Genomic DNA, 19,451 nt, shown 5'->3' with positions numbered 1-19,451 from the left:
GTCCACAGGCAGCCCCGGAGCTGGAGCGGCGGCCAGGGGAGGGGGGCCACAGGTGGTGCAGTTCCGACGGCTGGCGCGCCCTGCAGAAAAGCGCCCACGACCTTTGCCTGGCCTCGGCCCGACTTCTCTACTCAGCGGCCAGCAAAGGGCGGCGAAGGGAGGGGAGGGAGGGAGCAGCCGCTGCCTGGCGAGGCGGGCGGGTGGGCAGGCAGGGCAGTTAGAGGAGGCACCAGGCCTGATGGGGGGAGGTGGCCTCCTGCACCACTCTCCCTCTGCCAACCAAGCCTGGGAAGCCAGAGCGCACCGCCCCCAATGGGGCCTCGCAGTGGTGTGGCCGAGCTGCGGAGGGCTGGGTCAGATGCCCTCAGGGGAGCCCTCCGGTTCTTCACCCCCAGAGTGCTCCCAGGTGCCCTTTCCTTGAACTTGGCCAAAGCCGTGCTTTCGCTCACCACAGAGAAGCGCCCATGACCTTTGCCTGGCCTTGGCCTGACTTCTCTACCTGGTGGCCGGTGAAGGGTGGCAGGTGGGCAGGGAGGGAGGGAGCAGCCTCTGCCCCGTGAGGCGGGCGGGTGGGCAGGGCAAGCGCTGCTCCCTTGTGGCCAGGTTGGGGAGGCACTGGGCCCGGCAGGGGGAGGTGGCGGCCTGGCTCCGCTTCCCTGCGCTCTCCTGGTTAGCACAAGTGGGAGTGTCGGGCAGCCTATGGGCACCGCTCACCCTCTGCCAGCCAAGCCTGGGAAGCCAGAGCGCACTGCCCCCAACTGGGCCTCGCAGTGGCACGGCCAAGCTGCGGAGAGCCATGCCAGATGCCCTCGGAGGAGCCCTCTTCGCCCCTGGAGTGCTCCCAGGTGCCCTTTCCTTGAACTCCCCAGCTCCTGGCCCTCTTGGCTTCCGCGGAAGGTCCTGAGGCAGCGTGACAGGTGGCCTTCCTCTCCTGCAAATAAAGCCAGGAGCAACGCGCTGGGGAAAGTGAGAAGTGGTGCTCTCCGGAGTGGGGTGATGCATCCTGCAACTGAGTCCCTTCTTTTTTACACACACACACACACACACACAGAGACAGCTTTTCCCAGCCAGGATTAACTTAACTAAAATGATTAAAGGCCGGGAGACTAAAACAGTGATGGTGAACCTTTTAGAGACCGAGTGCCCAAACTGCAACCCAAAACCCACTTATGTATCATCGGGTGCCGGGTGGGCGTAGCCCATTGGGGGTGTGTGGTTCATTGGCTGCGATGGTCATGGCAGACTGGGTGGGTGTGGCCAGGGTAGGCATGGCCACCTCGATATTGCTCTTGGGGAAGGATGCCTGTTGGGGTCAGGCAGGGTTGGGGGAAATCCAGGTGGTGTCTAGTGGGTGGGATGGTGGGCAGGAGGCTCGTCGTGCGGGGTGAGGTGAGACAAAGCAGGGCAGGGATACCATTGCCACAGGGCAAGGCAAGGCGAGGCAGGGGCCAGGGCGGCTGCCGCCTGACACCATCGGCCCCCGCATACAACGAGTGCATGGGGGCCAACTGTATCCATCAGCAGCCACAGCCTGCCAGCTGCTCGGTTTCGGCACAACATGGCTGTTTGCCGCCTCGCACATCGCACCCAATGCCGCTTGGGGGTGTATGAAAGCCCTAATAAGCAGGCATATACATAGAATGAAGGCTACTGCTAAGCTTGTAAACCACCCTGAGTCTTCGGAGAAGGGTGGGATATAAATGGAATTAAAATGCTGCTGCCATGAGGCCATGGAACAAGCTGGGTAGAGGTAAGTAATTGGTATACCGATTACCGGCTTGTTCCACAGCCTCATGGCAGCAGCATTGAGCAGGAGGTGGCGAACGGCTGGTTTTGGCGTGACGCAGCTGTTTGCCACCTCACGTATTGTGCCCAATGCTGATGCAATGCGCTTGGCCAAAAGCAGCTGTGGAACAAGGGCAGGTTTCCCCCTCACCTTCCCATTCAGCTACAGCTTTGGTGGCTCTGTAGGCACAGCTCTGCGTACAGAGCCACCAAAGCAGCAGGTGGAGCGCCTGAGGCTCAGGGAGGGAGGGTGCTGAAGTGGGCGGTCGGGCCATTGGCAAGAGCAACACGGATGAGTGGAAAGCAGCCTAAGAACAAATGGAGCAGGTAAGGAAAAAAAATCCTCACTCCCCCCAGAAACAGCCTTTCTTTCCTTACCTGACTCCCAGCCCTGTGCCATTGCTCCTTCGCAATCCGCCACTACTGCTATGTGCAAGGAAAGAAATGAAGGGGTTTTTGGGGAAAAAAGGTCAATCAATTCCAACTTCCCCCCAAAAAACTTCATTTTCTTGCACATGGCGGTGGATTGTGAAGGAGAAACGGCATGGGGCTGGAAGTCAGGTAAGGAAAGAAAGGCAGTATCTGGGGGGAGCGAAGATTTTTTTCCTTACCTGCCCCACTTGTTCCGAGGCCACTTTCCGCTCAGACGTGATGCTCTTGCTAATGGCCTGACCTGTTGTGATTCCGTGCCAACTTGTGCTCCTGACAGCTGAGGAGGAGGAAGAGGGGTTTGGAGAGCCATAGAGGGAGGCTCTGATGAATTACAAGACTCACAATCAGAGGAAGAGCCTGGCCCCTCCAATCGTGTTCTGGATGAGACTCAGCTGTGTGGGGAAGATGAGTCAGACTCCAAGGACTCACAGATGGACATCATTATAGACACTCATAAAAGAAGGCAGTTAACTAGAGCAGGTCAGAGGGAGACAATAAGGCAACTGCAAGGGAGGAGAAGGCATTGAGAAGCCATGCCTTGGGGCTGCTTAATAAAAAGGGAAGCTGTGGGTGGTACTGGTTGCTGAAGGCAACCGTTTGTAAAGAACTTCAAGGGAATCATGGTCTGTTTTTTTACTGGTGAAATTCTTAACTCCTGATCTGTTTTGCTTTTTGAACCAATTATTCGTTGGAAAAGTATTCTGTTGTTTTTGTTTTGAGGAAATAATTATCAGGACTGTATATGAAATAAAAAGAATTGGTTTTTCCAGCCTACTGATAAAAAAGGGGTTGTTCTTGTGACACAACAAGGACGGGTGTAGACTGGGATAGAACACAACTGCCCACTTCAGCGCCCTCCCTCCCAGAGCCTCCGGTGCTCCACCTGCTGCTTTGGTCGGCCTGGCAGCCCTCACCTCAACACCCTGCCCACTGCCACCCAGCACAGCCACCCTGGGGCTGCAGGGACTAACCTGGCATGGGAAAGGCACGCGCCTCACCCTCCCGCCACCATGCAGGGTAAGGTTGCCGCTCCTGCCCCCGCCAGGTCCCCTTGCCTGCCCCAAACATTTTTTTTACTAACCTGCCTTTCAGCTGCATTCCATTTCTCTGTTCGCTTCTCAGCCTTCGCCGCAAGTTTGTGGGACTGTGGGTAAAAAAAAGGTCCATCAGACTTTCTAACTTCTTGAGAATTCTTGAGGTTATTCTTGAGAATAACCTGGAATTAAGGAGAAACTTCCTGACAGTGAAGACAATTAACTAATGGAACAGCATGCCTTCAGAAATTGTGGGCACACCATCACTGGAGATTTTTAAGAAGAGGCTAGACAATCACTTATCTGAGATGGTATAGGGTCTCCTCCTTGAGCAGGGGGCTGGACTAGAAGACCTCCAAGGTCTGTTCTATTCTATTCTATTCTATTCTATTCTATTCTATTCTATTCTATTCTATTCTATTCTATTCTATTCTATTCTATTCTCAAATGCTTTGCTGAAATCAAGATATATTCTATCAAGTCTTTATCGGAAGCCCTTCCTTCAAGGATTTTGTGTCTAACCTACAAAGGATTTAGTTTAAGGCTGTCGTGCTTTAACCAAAACTGTTTACTTATAATTGTGAGGTTCAATTCAATTCATGCTAATAATAATTTATTCAATGTACATGCTGCCCAACTTTCAGCAATGCTGGGCAGTTCGTCATCCTAGTTGTTTACATCTTTGTCTCAAAAATAAATTTCTACTATCATCACCATTTGCTTGCTTTCCTTATTTATTTTATGGAGAATTGCTCCTTGTTCCAGCTTCTGCTGTAATGCTTCTTTCACCTGATGTGATAAAAATATTCTGTCCTCAGCTGAACAGTCAGGTTTCTAGGCAAAAACTGGCATGGCTAGACTTCCAAGGTCAGAAGCTCCAATAAGGATGTTTTTAGGAACTAATGTTATGAAATAATTCCAGCTATTACAGTACATCAAATGCAAGTCCTATGTATAGTGAAATCAAGGTTCAAATTCTTTCTCATCTTTTCCCCATTTGTACCGTATAGCAGATCTGAAGCCAGTCTTTTGGGCCGGGGGGGGGGGCAATTTCTGTTTGTCTTGTTTTTGGTATGAGACTTCTCTTTGTCTGTTTGTTTGTGAACCTGGTGAGAACTGGCTCTCTCATGAAGAACGCTCACTTGCTCTTCAAATCCTCTGAATACTTCTTCAAACATGGCAAATAGAACTAAGATTGTATTCACATACAACTGGAACCATGCCACAAAATGTTCGTTCTATGCATTTTTATGTCTAAATAAGCCTTTTTAATTTCTTTTTCTTCCTTTTTAATGCTTTCAGCTGAGACAAGAACAACCTGTTGACAGAGAGAAAATTTGACAGCCTATCATATTTACTTGCTGAACTCCATGGGTAAAACCCCTCTTAGTCCTCCCTGGACCTGCTGCCTTATATTCTCCACTTCCTGTTTGTGTGGTATATAGCAGTCACTCAGTTTTTATTTCTTAATTTTTAAAAATGCTAATGGCTTACATTGGATAGGGCACAGGTGGGCAACCTGTGGCTCCAGAGCCGCATGTGGCTCTTTCAGCCGTCTCCTGCAGCTCCCAGTCCTCCGCCGCTGCCATGTGCAGTCCAGGAAAAAAAAGTGAGACTAAAAGAGTTCAACCAATCAATTCAAACTTCTCACGGGAAAAAAAACTTGTGAAGTTTGAATTGATTGGTTGAAGTTCTTTGGTTTGCGGGACTGTCCACAAACCTCTTTTCTTCTTCAGACTGCACATGGTGGCAGCGGAGGAAGAGACGGGAGGACTGCTGGAAAGGTGAGTGGGTCGGTCAGATGCGGCGTGCGGGGGTGGTCGTGGTGGTGTTTCTGAGCAGCATATGGTCTCCGGGGCTGCCAGACCTCCTCCTTCTTTTCCCCCTTCTCTCTCTCTCTCTCTCTCTCTCTCTCTCTGTGTTTCTGTGTATGTATGTGTGTGTGTGTGTGTGTGAGAGAGAGAGAGAGAGAGAGACCAAGTCCGTTGGTTTTCCAGCGAGCCACTGCCACCTCCTCATCTCCTGCCCTTGCTGCCTCTCCTGTGGAGACGCGTTTGCATCTCCCTGTTGTTTCTCCCCCTCCTGTGTTTGTGTGTGTGTGTGTGTGTGTGTGTGTCAGACCCGCAGGGAACAGCTGGTAGAGGTGGCAGCAGTCCAGCGTTTGCATCTCTCTGTGTGTTGAGCCCCGTGGGCCTGACACACACACGGGGGGTTGGGGGGGATGGCAGACCACTGCCTCCCTACCAGCTGTTCCTGTGGGTCTGACACACACACACACACAATGGGGGGAAACACCGGAGTGCTGCTGCCTCTATCAGCCATTCCCCACAGGTCCCCCCCACACACACACACACAAGGGGGGGAAACAATGCCAGACTGCTGCTGCCTCTACCAGCCGCTTCCACGGGTCTGACACACACGCACGAGGGGGGAGAAACAACACCGGACCGCCACCTCCCTAGCAGACCTCCCCTGTGGGATGTGCTGCCAGGAAGCCTGGTGGCCCGATGAGCGGACCATGTGGACCACGGCCCATCGGCTGAGGCCAGGCCATCCTCACGGGCCGCGATTCACAGTAAAAGAAGGCGGTGCAGAGCTGCAGGAGGTGGTGGCTCACTGGTAAAACCAACAGAGAGAGACAAGAGTGGCAGCAAGGGCAGGAGTCAGCCTATGTCTGTGCACGTGCACAGACTTAAACAGAGGCTTCCAAACCTGACAAGGGGGAAAAGTGGGCATGACTATTTAAAGACCCCCACTTTTCCTTTCCTTCCTTCTCTTTGGCAGTGTTGACTTCTGCTCCTCCAATCCTGGCTGCTCCTCGCGGTCCCTGCCTGCCAGCTGCTGCATTCAACTTTTATTCGCTTGGTAGACTGGGGAGAGAGGTGCTCCCTCGCTTCTTTCCACTCCTGCCGTGGCGATTTCTGAGAGTGGGGAGCAGCTGCCTGCTGGGCAAGCCCCAAAAGCTTTCTTCCTCTCCCCGATCTTGCCTTTCTTGGTCGCCCTCTGGTGTAGGCTTCTGCTGGGTTTCCTCAACCTCCCCCTGCCCGTTTTATTTTAATCCCACCGCCGCCTCCCTCTTTTGCAAAGCCTCGGAAGATTTGCCGCAGCAGCTCCTTCTCCCCGTCGGCCTCCTCCTCCTCCGCTCCCTTGGAACCTTCACAAAAGGCGGAAGGAAGGAAGTCCCAGAGAGAGACTTTCTGGGAGAGAAAGTCTTTTCTGAGGGGAGGAAAAGCCAGGATGGCAGAGCCGTCCATACCAGAGGTGGACGGGGGCAGGGCTGGTACATGTCTTGCCTTAGGCTCCACTCTTCAATCAAGCCTGTTGTTATGTGCATGTGCGCGTGTTGTTATGTGCATACGCTCACACGTTATGACTCCCAGGTGTTTTTTTTTGTGACGGAACCGGTTCCGAGTGGCTCTTTCGCTGTTTCAGGTTGCTGACCCCTGGGATAGGGTAACCTAAAGCATGTGTGCAGTGCTGTTTGTAACTATATCTATATACATTTAAAATATTTTTTCTCTTTCTCTCTCTCTCTGTCTGTTACTGTTTTGTGCAATAATCATATGTTTTGCCATCCCCTAAGACAGGGGTCTTCAAACTTGGCCCTTTTATGATTTGTGGACTTCAACTCCCAGAATTCCTCAGCCAGGCATGCTGGCTGAGGAATTCTGGGAATTGAAGTCCACAAGTCATAAAACGGCCAAGTTTGAAGACCCCTGCCCTAAGATCTGGGCCATGAGAACTATGTGACTATACACCACTAATGGGATGCAAAGAAAAATACAGAATAATAGTGGCAGTAATAGAAACTAATAACATTTCCAAGGAAGAAAATTCCCGTAAAAATTGTAAAATCAAAATTTTCAAACTTTTAGCTGAAGCATGCATGATTTATCAGTGGGATCATAATTTTGCTATAAGCATTATTATAAAAATATTAAATAGCTCATTGAAGGTTTTTTTTAAAAAAACCCTCACAATTTTCATCAATTATAATCTGTTACAAAACTTGATTATTCATGGCAGACAGCTTGTTGCCTTAGCAGCTATGATGTTTAGAGGAATGTATCAGAAGCAGTAAAAAGATTATGGGGGAAAACATTGTTATTGAAGCCAGTATCATTACTTTTGCAACAAAAACAAAGTAGAAGTCATCAATGAAAGACTACAAAAAATAATTTCTCAAGCGACAGTTCTAAAATGCTGTGGTTCAATACCTGAAGTTTAATTTCAGCAAACCAAACCCCTAAAATAGCATGTGCATAGGCTTCCTTTGTCCAGAAATCAAAGAGGTTAGTGCTTTAGATACGACTGCAGTGACCCTTCAATATGCAAAATTGAATTCAAAATGGACCCTTCAGGAGCAGTTCCATAATGTTATTAGAAACATCAGTGGAAGCACAAGTGGCTCCATGTGTCAGGGCCCACTTCAAAACCTCATCCCAAGAAAGTAGAACTCGTGGAAGCAGTTTCTTCCAAAAATATCTTTTATTAGGAGAAGTTGATAGCAGGCATACTAGACAGGATCTGAGGATTTCCCACTCAGATCGATAGGTAAAAGTGTCCCAAGCAAAACTCCGCCCCGTAGATCATCCGGTCAGTTCAAATGGCCCAATCTCCAGGTTTTAGGTTCCTCGTGGAAAAAGGGAGATAATATCAGGCGATCTCTGGTTGTAGCTGCAATGTTTAGGCAGCTCTTTGCACCTTCTCCTGGGAGTGCGGAGTTGCCGGAGGTTGCATTCCATTCTTCCTCTCCCTTTGCTAGCTGACATTAAGGGATGGAAAAGTTCACAGAAGAATAATGCAGGAAAGCAAAGTGTTACATTGTAGCTAGAGGAAGTCAAGATAATAACCTCAAGCACTCCCCCCTAGGAGTATGGCAGAATCCAGAATAAGGAGAGAGATTCAGGTCAGGATGAAAGAGGAAAAGAAAGAAAAGGAGGGGGGAGAGAAAGGATTGGGGAACCTATTGATATGGGTTCTAACATTGCAATGTCGCGTGGTTGAACGGAGAGACGGACACTTGAGCTGGGTATTTCTTTATTGAGTCAGAAATGAAGCTGGAGCAAAGGGGTTACCTGGCGTCTCTTTATACCTGCCCAGGTGAATGGTGACCAATAGATTTAAACCTGGGCTTCCCGCCAGTGCAGGTGGCCAGGATTTAAACCCTGGCTTCCCGCCAGAGCTGACCATGCCCTGAGGCTGTCAACGACTCGCTCTATTCAGGCTTTCCCGCCAAAGCGGTTATAGCCTGGAGCTGTCCAGCCCCCTGCTGTGCTGACATTTCCGTGTATGCTTTAAAGGCATACACTACAAACATCAAGTGCTTTTTCAACAATGCTGGCTTATTTAGCTGTTTTCTGGATGGGATACGTTGGGCACAGTGATCTATGGACAGATAACCTCTAGATTTTTTTTTTAAGTGCTGAATGTGAACTTTGGACTTGGCTTGGAAACTATATAGTTAACGCAAAATAGTGAAGGGGGGCAGTCTAGCATAAACGTTGTACCTCTGCTTGTGGATTTGCTATCAAAGTAAACTCTTGGGACATACAGTTATCGTTCTCAAACTTGAGTGTAAATTTGAGAGTAGAAGCAAATGCCAATGCCCTCTCAGATCATGCTCTGGACTCTCTTCTCCATTTTATTTGGGGAAACCGAGAACCATGTTCAGCTCCAGCTTTACATTCAGTAACAGCCTAATGGGATGCACCTAGTGACTCCCATCTCAGAGAAAGGATGTCATCTCTCCCCATTAGGCAGAAAGTTACTTGATGCACTGCCTATTGCACCAGGGGCGTCTGCCGGTCATTTAGAGGTGTGGGCTGCTTACAAGAAGTGGAATCTCAGGCCTGGTAAAGCAGGATACAATAACATAGGGCTGGCTGTGGGAAACAGCCTGGCACTATCTGTGTTAGGTTTCACCCCAAGGCAGAACTTAAAACTATTCAGGCACGATTACAAGAACTTATGATAAATAACATTTATTGAGGAAAGTTAGGAAGCCTTCATCAAAAATATAACGGCAACTTTCTTTAAGAAACTCTATACAGTATATCTTGTATATCTTTTTCTTTCCCATGTTCCCAGTTCTTGGTTCTGTTTGAGTTTTATTTTTATCTTCTTTTGTTTCTGCAACACTGAATTTGTTTTGTTTTTTTCATTGACTGTGTAAGAACTAACTCTTACACTTTGCTTGCAGGCTGAGGAAGCACAAAAAACTACTCCCTAGCCCCAAGAAAGCATCGTGTGGTAATTGCATCGTGGAATCTGCCTTAAATTTGGTGACCTTTACCCCTGACATTTTGGATTGCACATGGTATCTCAGAGATGCCAAACCTTTTTGCAAATATAGGGAGGAGACAACCATGAAAGGTCATCAGCAGGAGAAATCAGGATATCTTTAGACAAGGTATGGAGAGACAAAAGAGCATGATTTAGAAAATGGGTTCTTTGCTCAAGAGTTGCACACAAAGTATTAATGACTCTCTCCATGCATCCTTTTTCCAAGAATTCTGAAAACTACTTTGAGACTTGAACAGCTCCAGGCAACTATAGTTGATGACCCTGACCATTGTTCCAGTTGCACTAATTGGCCAAATGTGAATTCAGACTTAAGTACCATGTTTTCCCGAAAGTAAGACCTACCCTGAAAATAAGTCCTAGCTTGATTTTGGGGGGTGGGCCTAATATAAACCCTACCCCCAAAATAAGGCCTTGTTTTGGGGCAAGGCACACACCTAAAAATCAAGCTAGGGCAGGGGTGGGGGTGTGAAGCTGCCCCACCCACCCCACGCCCACTTACCTTGCAGCCAGGCCTCTCCTCATCAGCCCACTTCTTCTGCAGCGTCCTAGGCCTGCATTTCTGAGTCACACGCCTTTCTGGAAGGCCTGTGCAGCCAAGAACTGAGCTATAGCTAATTCATAGCTCAGTTCTGGAAGACCTCTGCAGGCGAGAACTAAACTATGGATTGAATCCATAGCTTAGTACTTGGCTGCACAGGCCTTCCAGAAAGGCCTGACTACAAAATGCAGGCTGGAATGCAGCTGCAGAATGAAGCTGCTCCTTCGGCCCCAAAAGAAGTGGACCTGCTGGGCGAGGCTGTCAGTGTCAGAGATAAGACATCCCCCGAAAATAAGACCTGGTGCTTCTTTGGGGGCAAAAAAAATAAGACCCAGTCTTATTTTTGGGGAAACACGGTACCTCCCATGTTCGGATTTCACCTGCAAGAAATCAGAACTTATAAAATACCATGTGATACTCTTGACACGTCCTTAACAGGATTTGTTCGTTTCAGAGGATGAAAAGCAATCAGTTTTTAAAATAAATGCTGATTCTATATATACTCTAAATTCTATATATGACTAACATCATATTTAGAATAAATGTGTAATGACATTATAATTGTACTCTTCATTTTATGTTGTGTCAGTTATATAAAAGAAACATTTTTCCCCATTGCCGGCAATGGGGTGGGCTCGGTTTCGGTGTGACACATCTGGCCCATGGAGAGGCAGTTTGACATGCCTGCAATAGATCATTGACTTGAAAAGACAGGAGAAAGAGGTTTAAAACACTTTGGCTGAAGCTGCATGCTACTCCTGGTTTTAGAAGCCAATAAAAACAAAGCAGAAATAACTTGTTCCAATTCCACAAAGTTAGAATAAGTTGATCTCAAGAAAACTCATGAAACCATGGCCACCTCTATATTTGCTTGCACTTCAAGCATTTGTCCAAACAATTGCTCCAACTACTTCTTAAGGAGCTGGTTTCAATATGACAAGGTGTGAAGAAATTAGCCAAGAGAGTTGGCTTGGTGGCAGTTCTATCTATCGTAGATAATTTACAGTTCTCAGGTATATCTATAAATGTTGTAAACCACTACATCTGTAGTTAAACAATTATAAAATATAAACTCATTTTTTAAAAAAAGAGTTTTAGATTTCAGGGGCAACTAGAACACCATGCAGGATCCCAATTCATTTAATATAGTGACATTTTGCTTCCATAGCAGCAGCAAACTCATTGGACAGGGAAGACGAAAGACAGGGAAGACATCGTCAAGATGAAAGAGATGGTATTAGATTTCTGGAGAAAAAAGGAGGAACCTGCCCCACTTTACATCAGGGAGGACTGTGTGGAGAGAGTTTCCTCCTTTAAATTTCTGGGAGTCTACCTCTGTGAAGATCTGACCTCGAAAGTTAACACAACCCAGGTGGCTAGAAAGGCCCAACAGAGGCTTCACTTTCTTAGGGTCTTGCGTAAGAACAAGGTAGAACAACAGCTTATGACCTTCTTTTATCGGTCTACTATAGAGAGCGTCCTCTCGTATGGTATTGTGGTTTGGTATGCTGGTCTGACAGCCGCGGACAGGAAAGTATTACAGAGGGTAGTGAGCACAGCACAAGACATTGTGGGCTGTCCCCTGACACCCCTGGATGACATCGCCAGGGCTCGTTGCCTTAGAAGAGTGAGGAAAATTCTCAGGGATGACTCACACCCTGGACGGTATCTCTTTATTCTCCTACCATCGGGTAGGAGATATAGGAGTATAGCCAGCCGTACCAACAGTCTGAAAAACAGCTTTTATCCGTGGGCTGTTAGGCTTTTGAATGGGATATAATCTCTGTGAACTTATGCAGAATTGACTTGGGAGGCCGGTGTGTGGTGTAGTTGGTACACATGGTGTGGTAGGATGGAGGGTTTGTTGTCACTGTGTGTTGGGGGGAGGGAGCACGGGGGAAGGCTCAGCTAATCTCAATGTACACGTGTTGTACTTTGACAATAAAGGTTTATTATTATTATTAAAAAACAACAATATTATCTTGCCTGTCTTGTCACCAGCCTTTTACCACATAATTAGCATGTTCTTAGAATGATAGTAATAGGATAATTGATAGGATAATTTTATCTCCTGTTTTCACCAAAACCCATATTTAGTTTTTTCTAGCTTATGTTCTGTTTTGCCTTATTTTTCTATCAATTTATGTGGATAGCAAAATTCAAACATTTTGTACTTTTCTGTACCATGTGAAATGGATTTTGCAAACAATTTTTATGTAGCAAAATGAACTTAAATCTAAATGAACTCATCTATTTCTTGAGTTTTGGATTGTGTCACAACTTTCTAAAAAAGCATGACTTCTGTAAGTATGTTTTTCAGTTGTTCTTATTTAACCAGGAGCTTTGAAATCAGCCTGCTTTTGGAGCATTCTTTCATACTATATTCCGGCAGACCAACATTGTATACAGGTAGCCCTCACTTAATAATTGATCGTTAGCAACCCAAATAGAAATTACTACAGATCCCAAAAAAGGTATTTACGACTTGGATTCTAAATTCTGATAGCCGCCCCATTCCTATGGCCATGTGATCGCATTTTGGGCACTGAGCAACTTGCTTTTGTTTACAGTGGTTCCCAGTATACTCCACTAGTAAAATGGAAAGTGTCTGTTTTATTCTGTGAAGTTTAAAACACAACTTAAATGTAGAAGCTTGTTAGGACAAGCAATACCCAGACCCCCAATCTAATTTTAAAATAAAACCAAAGTTCAAATGTCTTACCTTCCATAATTACTCACGTCACACAGTAAACCAGATATACCCAACATGGGACTTCAACTAAATATAATTTATGCCTTCTATGGAAAAAAAATTACAAGCCTCCAAAAGGCCATGGGAGTAAAAGCCACCCTCATCTCAGAAGGCAAACTGTTCCAGAACAAGAGCTGGAAGAATGGAGATGATCTGGAGACCTCTGAGTGATTCAGTATAATAGAAAAAAAATGGGCAGATGAAAGTAAGGATGAGTCTCACCCGGGTGAGTGGAGGAGTCTATGGATACAGGATGTGGCAGTTTTATGTCCATTTAAGAAATTTAGTGCACAGTTATGATCCACAAAAGAGCAGGATGACTAAATTACATTATGTAAGAATATGGAGTCTGCGGGCAATCCCAAATGACTGAGAACTGGGTTTTGAGCAAGTGGTTCAACATCTTGGGGCTTATTATCTTACCCTTGCTTTATATTCATATTATTTAGATTTTAACACTATTAATTCACCTTCCTGTGAAACATGCTTCTGTTTTATAGGGAAAAAATAGAAACTCTAAATGTGTTTTACAACAGGGGTCCCCAACCCCCAGGCGGTGGACAGGTACCATCTGTGGCCTGTTAGAAACCAGCTGCTCAAGCAAGCAAAGCTTCATCTGCACATACAGTACATGAGATCTAGGTAGCGCAAGCAATCATTCCCTCCCCCAATCCACGGAAAAATAGTTTTCCACAAAACCAGTCCCTGGTGCCAAAAAGGTTGGGGACCACTGTTTTAGAGCATAGTTTTTTCCCCCCCAGCATTCAGATTAAATTGTTGTCAGGTAAATTGACACTTTAGCTTCAACAACAGGCCCTTCTGTAAAATGAATTTTTACAGAAGCAGAAAACTGGATTCTAAGGCTATTTTCTGTAGAACTATCTCAATTATCTCATCTCAGAGCAGAAAGCAGTTTATCTTCGCCTCTAGAATCAGTCCTTTTTTGTTTGCAAATACACACATAAACAGAATACAGCTTTTCTCCACCACCTGCATTATTTGCATAACCTCAAGAAATTAAAACGTAGTATTTTAGGTAGACAGGATTCTTCAGCATACCCTTTCATGTGCCCTAACCTACGTCTGTACACTTCTAGATATTGTACATTCGTGAACTAGTCTTCCTCGGTGGATTTAACTTCTATTGACTCTCGAAAGCCGACGTCGTATCGCTACTCTTATTAACCAATCAAATGTTAGCAAGCCATCCTCGCTTCGCTTCCATTTCTCCGTCTTCTAGGTCAACTGAACTTTTTTTTTTTTGCGAAACCCTCTTTAATACCTGGCCTTTCAGTCGGCTAAGGAAACAGAGGCAAACTCACTGGATAGGGGCCCTGAAGGAAGCAGCCAAGCGAAATGCTTTGCTTCAACGGCTGCCAGATTTACATTATTAAAGCCCCTTCCCCCCCGTATTCCCCTCAGCCGCAGTGGTACTAGCAATGCGCATGCGCATCCACAGCCGGCTCGGATGGCGTTGGGGGATGGGGAGAGAAAATTGGGAAGGCGAAGCAAGTCAGCGCGCGCCTCTATCCAGCCAAGCGCGTCTCCACCTTAACTCGTCTTCTTTTCAAAGGAGCGCGAAAAAGCCTTCCTTCGCCACTTTATTGGCTGAGGCTAATGTAAGAGGTGGGACTTAGGGGGAAAAAACAATCCGTTTTCCCAAATAACATCTACGTCTGCCATCCTGCTTCTGTCTACTGTACTGTAATCTCTACTATATGCAGCGCTTTTGAGCTATTGTTTTAAACAAATCAAAGTCACTTAGAGAGAAAATGGAAGGATCAGAACAAAAATGTGAGACGTTTTGCTATTGGTCCATTAACGACTACGTAATGCTTTAAAGGTTTTTCTCGCACTTCCTCCCCCTCGTGATTGGCTAATAGGTAGCAAGTCTTTGGAAGATGTTATGATTCTGTTAGGGAATAGCTCTCTGATTGGTGGAAAAGACAAGCAGGTTCAGACCACAGCGAGCGCGCCCCCTTGCCGCGTCTTGCCGGCTAGGAACTAATGAGCGCGCGCTCCTGAGAAAACTCGTCTAGCCTGTTAGGAGGGCGCGCGCGCGCGCTGTATGGCGCTACCTATTGCGGGAGCGCGCCGTGAGAGGAGGGGGAGCCGGCGGCAGCGACTCCTCCTTTGTTTCCCCCCCCCCACAGCTCTAGAGCTCTGGGGCCGCCTGGCTGGCGGGGTCCGGCACGGTAAGGTGGGGGGAGAGAACGTTGATCGCGCACGCGCGTGGATGAATGAATGGGTGAGTGGATGACCGTGTGAATGCTTTAGAATGAATCGGGTGGCTGTGGGGAGCAACCTCAGCAAAATCAGCACGTCCTGATCGGATGGTGCGGGGGGGGGGCGCCGTTATTTTCTGCCTGGAACCGGAGTCTCATCTCTGCGATCGGCTTTAAGGGTAAGAAGGTAAAGGCAGGCGGGGGTGTGCCGAGTCCGCCTCTTCAGAGCCCCCACCCGGCATTTTTTTCATCTCTCGCCCCCCTGGCTTCCTCCTACCAGCATACAATACTTCCTCCCTCCTTCTCCCAACCTAACCTTTGCATCCTTTTTGGTACTTCTAAGCATCCTTGTTATTGAGTGTTCAAGCTCTTTGTGGGAATGGATTCCTTTCTGATGTGTCCAATTTAGATTTCAGTAGTTCATTTATTATTCATTTTATATCCGTGCGCTTTGATATTTCTCAAGTTATTCCCTCCCCCCCCCGATCTCCAGCACAAACGGGCTGTAGAGAAAATAAGAGTTTGAAAAATGTAGAGTTGGGGTATATAATTTATTAAATTAATATGCCCATGGAAAATGAGACTATTTTTTGCTGATCACAACATAAACTTTATGTTCAGAAATATTTCAGAATGATAATAAATGCTAGCTTGGATTTCAGAATGTTGGATTAAATATTCAACATGTAAATTCACTTCCCTTTGTTCTTAGTCGTTCCTCTGATAGTGCCCATCTTTTTTTGATAAGCTTCTTTTCACCTTTCCTACCATTGGCCTTTCTTCCATCCTTCCATTCTGCATCCCCACAAAGCAAAATCCTCAGAATCTGTGTGTTTGTACTTCTGTTCTGTGGTAACCCTAGCTACTCCAGTGGTTCCAGTAATGGTGAAGAAAAAATAGATTGTAGTCCGCTTGTGTATCACAATTGTAAAGGATCATATACTGCTATCTGGATGCTGAGATTATTGTGAACCATGTTGGACCAGGCCTTACTACCGGTAGCGAGGGTCATCTATTACTCTTACAAAAGGATGCGTATTGAAGATTGCTTGATACATATTTCATGATTTTTAAGGAATCCTGTTAATTTTTTAAATCACAGTAGTTGACACAGAGAATTCTGGTTTTGTGATGTTTAAAGTTGACTGTACACAAGTAAAGTTAGTCCATGTATCACTGCAGCTGTTTCCTTCACACTTTCTTTCTGAAGGACTAATTCAGAGAGCTCTCCAATATAGTTTTTCTTCCAACTACCTTTGATGTCACTTCATCTCCTGTTGGTTTTCGTTCTTATGAAAATTAATTCAATCTCCCTCTACTTCCCCCCCCCAAATCTTATTTTAATAGTTCTAGTCTTTGTTTGTGTGGTTCTTCCAATTGTTTTTTAACTTTGGTACCATTTTCCTAGTATTGTCTCATCCAAGTCTCATATCCCCTTTCTTTTAGGAAGTGTGAATAGGCATTATTCCTGTTCTTGTCTCCAATTTCCTATGGGCTAATTCTAGAATATTAAAGGTTTGGATTAACCATGTTCAGTGAAAAGGGTTTAACAAAGATGTCCTCTAAGACTCATTTCTGGTCCCTTGTAATGACGGAATGGAAGTGCTTTCTACCTTGCCCTTATTCTTTTTCTTCCAATCCCATTCCCTTATTCTGTTCTGCTTTCTTTCCATTCGTATATTCTTCTTCCCAACTGACAATAATTCACCCACTTCTCTTCTCAACTTTGAGAATCTGGAGAACATGGTCATGTTTTTGTGCAAACAAAGGCCAAATGGTGCACAATTTTCTCACTTTTCTGTTCTTCTTTTCTTGGAAACAGTCAGGAATGCCAGCCTAGTCTGAAAAATGAGATAATGAATCTTTGTAGGACTTCCAAGAATACAAGAAAAAGCATATATAGCCCTTTCAGATGATGCAAAAAGATGAGACTGTAGAAATCTGTACAACATAAATCAAGGACCCTGCATTTAGCCCTACTCCCAAGATTGCACATCTCTTATGGACTCCTCATGTAGTGGGGGTAAAATGCAAAGACATCTTTATCTACAGAGACTTTCCCTTTCATTAATGACTCAGACTTTCCAGACCTCAGATTTTAGGATCCCTTATTACCTGGTAAATCAGCATAGATATTCCTCTCACTTAAGGAGCCTGGAATTGTGCAGTCTCGAGCTGGACTGAATATGTGACCTTGGAGATGAACTGCATTTCTGAAGCTCCTTATTAACAATTGAAGGGTCTTAGGAATGTGCTATCAAGGCACATATCAAGGTGCTTTGATTTTCCTTGGTATACTGCTCAAAGTAATTGTGAATGTCTATCTAGAAGCCTTCTGTAAATAGAGGGAATGATGTGCTTCCACATTTATTTATTTTATTTTTATTTTTATTCCATTTATATCCCGCCCTTCTCCGAAGACTCAAGATCAGTCATCTAATATCAGAAGTAACCTTCAAATGTGTTAGATATAACCCCCATAAGCCTCTAAAAGTTGCTACGTTAAAAATATAATTTGAGAAAGAGGCAAAATGAATAAATACATGCCTGTGGAGTAGTTGCTTTAATTATATTTTAATTTAATGGATATAAAATCAAATTTAGGGGTTTTTTTCCCATTCCCACCTATTACTGTCTAAATTGCATTTCTCACAGGCTGCTTAGAGAGCAGATATGGCCCTTGGCCCAGAAAAAGGTGCACCCTACTGCCTTCCGCTTGCTTTCAACATGAAAGCCTGGTTGCTGCTTCCAACTAGTCTGGGAACCTAGGATGAGTTGAGACTGTCCTGTAGTCTCCTCTAGAAACAGGATGAAAAGAGGATCTTTTATTTTTACCATTTACCATTTTTTAAAATCCCATTTATATCCCACCCTTCTCCGAAGACTCAGGGTGGCTTACAATCTAAGAAGCACAAATCAATCTGCTTAGCAATTGAGGAGAGGTAGGAAGAAGCAAAATAAGGTGTGTGTATTCATTTTATGATTGTAGTCTGGAGTCATAGTTGCTTTGTACCCAACACAGAACTAAAGGATTTAGCATCTTAGCCTCTCAGGAAATATTCTAAAGCACCTAATGGTTTCTAGCAATTTTATTCCGCTTTTTTTCTTTTTCATCTGCAGGTAGACTGGTCTTCTAAATCCAGGGATTCTTATCATAGTACTCACTGACTCAAAGGCAACATGGTTTTTCTTTCAGCCACTCTTGGCTGTTCTCCACCTCTTGCTTACCTTGAGGAAACATTCCCTTCTTATTTGTCTCTCCCCAGCTTGTTTTATTTATTTGTATTTATTTATAAATGTATAAACTGCTTCAGTTGAGACTGACATACCAAAGGAGCCCTGCAGCAAAGAGCAACATTTTTCTGTGCTAAGACAATTTTTCTTGTTTTTCTCTTAAGAAGATTTTCTCCTTTGTTGCTCTTGTGTCCCTTATTCTTTTTCCTCAATACTTTATCATAATGAGGAAAATAGACTGGCAGGATAGAATATTTTGGAAAATGAAACATTTCCACTTTTTCCTTCATTATTTATGTTATATTATTCTGCCCCCAAAATAAGACACCCAATGGAGTACATTTCCCCTTGCACTTAAAAGCAAAAAAAATAAAAAATAAATCTTTTGTTTGACTAAATGTTATCATGATGCTCAAAGTGTGCTAACCATGATTGGTATTAACTACATTTAGGGAAGACATTTTAAATTATATATAATTTATATATTTGTTTTCATTAAAGTTAAATCAAGAACAATTTAAGATTCACACATAGAGCTAAACAATATTTGATCTGAAAGGGAAGCAGAAAATTGATTCTGTATAATCCTGAAGCCTCTTATCTTTCTTTTTCATTTTGTTGAACTGTGATGTTTGATACTATGTACAAATCAGAACTCTCAATAAGATAAATTGGACATTGCATGAACTGTGATTCAGAACCTGAAGCAATTGGAAAAAGGAAAGCCAGCACGTGATAACAGTGTTGAAGTTCATCTTTTCACCTGCCAGATTAGTTAAATCAAGAGATTGAATTAAATTAGCTAAAAGGAAACACAAGTAATTTATTTTTCTATTGCCATCCTTACAAGACAATAGTTTACTAGTACTTTATTTTTTATTTTGTGCCTGCAAAACAGCTTTGACTCCTGGCAACTGCCTGGACAAGTCCCTGCAGTACAACTATTTCTGTACTCTTTATGTAAAACTTCTCAATAATTTGTTGGGGTAGATTCACAAAGAGCCTTAAAGAGTTTGATTGCAGTCTCTTTGGAATCAAGTTTGGAATTCAAATCCTGTTGCTGAAATATTTTAAAGTTTCTTACACCCTGATGTGGCTGATATAAAAAAGATTATATAAAATGGTTGAGATTCTTCTACTACTAT

At 44.8% G+C, this 19,451-nt stretch overlaps 1 protein-coding gene across 7 annotated transcripts in view; it reads left to right on the top strand.

The window, feature by feature from the left end:
- The first annotated feature begins 14,827 nt into the window (after positions 1 to 14,827).
- Positions 14,828 to 19,451, top strand: part of SMARCA4 (SWI/SNF related BAF chromatin remodeling complex subunit ATPase 4) — a 106,472-nt gene continuing 101,848 nt past the window's right edge. For all 7 annotated transcript variants that reach the window (XM_081317203.1, XM_081317202.1, XM_081317201.1 and 4 more), the window contains exon 1: positions 14,828 to 15,042. The gene's annotated coding sequence lies outside the window, so the exon portion shown is untranslated. The remainder of the gene's footprint in view (positions 15,043 to 19,451) is intronic.

The sequence above is a fragment of the Vipera berus genome (genome assembly GCF_964194415.1).
Source record: "Vipera berus genome assembly, chromosome: 2".
NCBI classification, from domain to species: Eukaryota; Metazoa; Chordata; class Lepidosauria; order Squamata; family Viperidae; genus Vipera; species Vipera berus.
This window is presented reverse-complemented; position numbering and strand designations above follow the sequence as displayed.